A 5706-nucleotide genomic window follows, 5' to 3' on the forward strand; every position below is an offset into this window, starting at 1 on the left:
CACCTTTACTCATCCACACCCACAACAAGTCACTCCCTCCCTCCAATCTGAGGAGATAGGCAAAGAGTCTGAATCTTTTGTTGGTATTTCCAAGAACTGGGACACAAGGAATGAACCAATCATATTATCAATATCGGGCCAAATTTATCCCTCGCCCCTAATCCTTTTTAATTGGGGAAAATGTTTATTTTAAAATCTAGCAAATATTATACAAATTAGACATCCAATAACGATATCTATAAAAAGAATAATTAAAAATCAGTATTTTGGTTCAAAGTTTACAGAGAATCAATATAGCTTCTTTTCTTAAGAGTTATTTTTCTATAAACCAGGCAGCAGTGATTAAGGATAAAACAACCACTACCACAACAGCGGTGTTAAAAGTTAAAGAACTTTCCACTGCCCTTGTTTAATGTTTTTATCATCAGTTGAACTCTCCATTTCTTCAAAGGCCTGTAGAAATGGCTGGCAATTTTCAATCATCAAATCAAAGACCTTTGTTGGAATCATTTCTTTGGTGTAATGCAAGCTATGCTGTTAGTATTTTGATCAGTTCAGTCATTTCCATAATTAGAACAAGAGCATGTCTTCTTGAAGTATGTGCTCATACCATAGTCTGAAGTCACACAAAAGCAAATGTACAAAGCCCTTATGTCATGTGGTCCTAAAATAGCAGCTACTTTTAAAAATAAATTTATTTATTTACTTATTTACTTCTAGCAGTTTGTCCACTATGCCAGCTAGACATATTTATAGCTCTGCTCTATGTCTGGCCTATCTGTCGATGTCTAATGAAAAGGAAGTCAGAGCATTTCACTTGAAATACATTATTTCTCTGTTTAATGGGTGTGTGGTGGATACTCACTTCTATGAGACTTATTCAAAACTTCCCTGGATTTCTCAAGGGCAGGAGAAAAGCAACATTTAAATACATTGAGCATTCCTTATTTATGTTATTTACATACCTGTAGAGCTTTAGGCATAGATCACCTTGGTGTAATGTGGTAAAGCCTCATGGGATCATTGAGATTATAGGTGCCCTAACCCTCATTTTATTTTTTTTTTTTTTTGACTAACAGTTCCTGCCTCGGGTTTATTTGTATAAGTAGCAGAAGAGGACACCAGCCCATGCAGACAGCAGCCCAGGAGTCACACCAGTCCTTCCATCCTCACAATGGCAGACAGAGGCCTCTACTCTTGAGCCTTTGTGGGTGCCTTGGCACCTTTGGGAGCTGGAACTGAAACCTGAGCTGAAGGTTGAGCTGCAGCTGCAGCCAGGGCCTTGGTTTGAGAGCCTTGGCCTTGGATTTTAGCCAGCATAGCCTAAGACCCTTGGCACAAGCATGTTTCCCAAGCTTGGAGTTAGCAATGTAGGCAAATTGGTTGAGCTTGCAGCTGCCGCCTTTGGGGATCTCGGGCTTGACCTTCTTGGGCTTTACGAGGGCCTTGATAGCTTCAGCACATGCACTCATGTCCTTGGCGTTGTTGGCCTGCATCTTCTTCAGGCTCTTCTTGTTGTGCTTCTTGGTAAAATTCATGTTCCTCAGGAACTACAGGTCCACCCCCTTAAAAGATTCATGGGTTTGTGATCCAGGTTTCTTGATGCTGTTTCTGAGCCATTTTCGGAACTAGTTGTGCATTGTGTGGTTTTGGGACTTGGCTATGTCTACACTGAAGCCTGCAGCACCTCCCTAGCCCTCACTTTCAAGGAGGGTAAACATGTAGTGGGTACATTTGTCTGAGGCTCTTTGGTGGAGTAGTTTAGATAATGCTATGCTCCGATGCTCAGGGAAGACAGGGAGCTCACACCACGTCAAATGTCTTTCTCCTTCCACTCTTTTTTGTGGTCTCCCTGCCCTTGTCTCTTTCCTCTCAACAGTCTTCCACACAGTGGTTAGAATAAAGTTCCTCATACCCTGTCATCGCTACTCCTTATTTTCTAGTTTATATAATGCGACATCTCAGCCTACCCTTCCTGACAACAATCCCTGTGTCACATCAGCCTTGTTTTACATCAGTTCCTTTGGTCTATACCTTTGGATCTGCTGAATTAAGTCTTGTCACTGCTCTGGCAACTTCTTTCTCCTCTTGGCCAACAGAAGCTCCTCTTGTCTTCTGAAATAGTCATGAAAATGCCCCATACTCAGGCAATCTTACTTGGAAATTGATTTCACCTGGTTCTAGATACCGTTCTCCATGCATAAGCATTTAGACGTATTTATAAGCATTTGAGAAGTATTTATCTAATTTTGCAACAATTTAGAAAAACTTTAAGAAAATTTTCTCTGTAATCTTACCATCTACACAACTTTTTAAACTTCATGCTTCCTTCTAATCCTTTCTTACCTGAGTTTAAACTTTTTTACATAGTCGTGATGTATACAACTTGTATTATTTTTCCATTCAACATTATTTTATAACTATTTTTCCATGTCACTGTACTACCTGCATTTTTAATCATAGTAGTATAGTACTTTATCTATGAGCAGTGAGTGATGGTAGAGAGAGTAGGATATGTAGCCAAGCTAAGTATAACCTTAGGCAAGGTGTATAAACCCTTTTGAGCCTTGGTTTGTTCATTTGTGAAATGGGAATAAATGTATGTAAAGCACATTGTACAGTGCCTGACATTTGAAAAACACTGGCTATGACTTATTACCTAGTTTGAGCCATATGAGATTGCTTTTATGGTGTGTTACTTTAAAAATTTTTGTGGCTGTTTCATGGGCAGTTCTCAGACAATTGTTAAGTTCCTCTTAAGTAAAGATAAAACTTTTATTTACTTCATATCACTCTCTAGGTCTTCTGTTAAAAGACAGATATCTGCTTCAATGGACTCTCAATCGCACAGTGCAGTGGCTGCATTTCATTCTAAATAGTTTTGCTCTTCAAATGGAAACTTAGTCACTATCTCTGATGCTCTGAAATCTCTTAACTTAGTTATAAGTTGCCAAAACAGAAAAAGAAGCTTTGGCGAGATCCCTTTGTTCCTTACATCATTTCAATCCCCCTCTAGCAGAGAAAGCTGAGGTCAACAAGTCCTTTATGTTCCCACCAGAAACTTAACTCTAAAATCTAGGCCATCTCTGGCAAGCAGCTCAGCCTTAGTCTAAAAGAAGTGTGTCCACTGCTGGGTGTATCTTGCTCAGAACATTCTTTTTTATGGGTTATAGAGAGGCATAGATAGACTGAAAGGTGGCCTGCAGCTCTGACCTTTGTGAAGGCACTTATTTTTAACATGATAATGGGATGGAGGAGTAGAGAGCTGGCCCCTCCTTTTATTTTCCTCATTTACATATGGCTTCCTGACAGCCAATCACCAATTGTTTGGCTTGACCCCTCCTCTCCTGAGAAAGACTCATCTGTTTAAAGCTAACATTTTCATGACAAGTTTAGGAGATTCAAGCTTGTAATTTTACATTAAGAAATGACTGTGTCCCTGCGTATTCTGGTAATTCTTTTTCTTGAAGTATTAACTTGTCATTTTAGAGCTAAGCTCTTTCCTCCATTTACAAAATGAGGAACAATTATGGCATTCCATGTATTTTATCTACTGAGAAAAGTGCCTTTAAAAGTTCTAGTGTTACTTTTGTTTCAGCTGTTTACATCTTAACAACTATATGCAATTTTCCATGTTCTCAATTTTCTGTATAGTTGTAAAACTCTTGTTCTGTAACACATCTTGATGGCAATTGCCCCAAAGATACTTGTTTTATCTTGTAAGTATTATCAAGCTTATCAATGGTTAGTCATGTTTGTAGTAATTCTTTATTTCAACTTGGGCTTGTGATATGTTAAGTTCAAAAAGTAATTTCTGTGCTAATTCTCAAGTCAAATGATGAAGTTGATTTCTGATGATTGCTTAATCTTCATTCCCAAAAGAATCCTTCTGCTATTAAAAAAAAAAAAAAGTTGAAAAGCATTCTTCACACCAACTTGCCTGAACATGCCTCCTTTGATTTGTTCCTTTTTTCTTCTGCTGTTGAAATCTTCTGGCATGACTGAAGCCTGGGAAGCAGCATGACCTGAGATGAAAAGATTGTAGTCATCAACATACCTCTGTAGATACATTTCTAGCCTCAAGACTATGTGGCAGTAGGACATGGTCAATTCAGGTCTGGCTTTTCCACAGTACTTTAGAGTCTAAAGTTTAGACTAATGACACCATTTCACATTATATTGAATTTTAGGAGAAACATTTCCTTCAGGGTAAAACTTCTGTCAAACCTTTGTATAGCTTACTCTGTAATAATAATGGGAGAACATATTTTGCTAAAGCATGAGGAACTAAACCTCTTGTTTTTGAAAAGTAATTAGGAAATCACTTTTTTTTTATCCCAGTAGATCAAATTTCTCATTGAAAGGAACTGAAAATTTTATTTTGCTTTGTTTTGAATGCAACTAGCACTAAAAGTAACCAAGTGAAATTTATTATTTATATATGAAAAGGATAAAATCACTAGAAGAACATATGAAAAATCAGAGATAGTTTTTGAACATGCTGTCTAAATTATTAAACTTCCCCCAAAACACAGTTTGTGACATGTTTCAATAGACCTACCATATGAGGAAGAGGCAGTATACCAAAATGAATAAGAGCACAGACTGGGCTTGAATTTTGGGTCTACTTACTGGCTGTGTGACAGCAGGTGAGTTATTTAATCCCGCTGTGCATCAGTTTCCTTATCTATAGAATGGGGCTAATACCACTACCACCATAAATACCTACCTCAGAGGGTTATTGTGATGATTAAAGGAGTGAATGTAAAATGCTTAGAATAGTACCTTAGCACATAGTAAATGTGATGTGTCAGCTGCTACTATCACCACAGATGTAGAATCTTCATATTATAAAGACTGAAAGATGGCTTTTCTATAAACATGCCCATTCCTTCCAGGGAAGGTCTCTTAGGTCTTGACTTCCAATCTTATGGTTTTAAATATATACCAGCATTTCTTCTGTTTCACTAAATGAAGACCCATTTTCACCTGCAAATCATGTCTAATCATTATCCAAAAGCTTTAATAGACAAATAGCACACTATGTTAGGAAAGTATTTTTCAAGAATCACTTGATGATAAAGTTAATGGATAAATTAGAGACAAAAAACCCAAGAATATTCAATAGTTAAAATACAGTATTTTTTGGATTGTGGTAAATATGTGTTATAATTATTCTCTATATGTGTGATTATTTGATCAGTCCTTGTCTTCCTAATTAGACTTTAAACTCCATAAGGATAAGAACTGCATTTTGCTCACCATTAAATTCCAGCACCCAGGGTCTGACATAAAGTAGGCATTCAAAAGTAGTTGTCAAATGAATGAATACATGCATGACTTGGTAATAAAAAAAAATATCTTGAAAGTCATCATGTTTGTATAATAGCTTTCTAAGAAATTCATATGTAGTTAATAGGGTTATTCATGTTAATATTTCTATTAGGAAAGTAGAAGACTGACAAAGAACTGAGACAACGAACTGACAAAGAACTGAAGTACAGAGACATTCATTAACTTATTCACTTAGCAAAGAGGCAGGCTTGAGGATGAGCTTTCAGTCTTCTGAGTCCTAGTCTGAGTCTGTTTCTAGGAAGATGGAAAAGAGAATCAAGAAATGCCACCTTATTTCCCTCTTTTATCTTCTCCTTTCTTCTCCCCTGCAATTGTTTCATGCTTACATTCTATAGATGCAGAAAGAAGAAA

At 37.1% G+C, this 5706-nt stretch overlaps 1 pseudogene; it reads right to left on the reverse strand.

Annotated features, from left to right (window-relative positions):
- Positions 1 to 1191: 1191 nt before the first annotated feature.
- Positions 1192 to 4104, reverse strand: LOC105297570 (annotated as a pseudogene).
- Between the last annotated feature and the right edge of the window lie 1602 nt (positions 4105 to 5706).

This window comes from Pteropus vampyrus, unplaced genomic scaffold (assembly GCF_000151845.1).
Source record: "Pteropus vampyrus isolate Shadow unplaced genomic scaffold, Pvam_2.0 Scaffold140, whole genome shotgun sequence".
Classification (NCBI taxonomy): domain Eukaryota; kingdom Metazoa; phylum Chordata; class Mammalia; order Chiroptera; family Pteropodidae; genus Pteropus; species Pteropus vampyrus.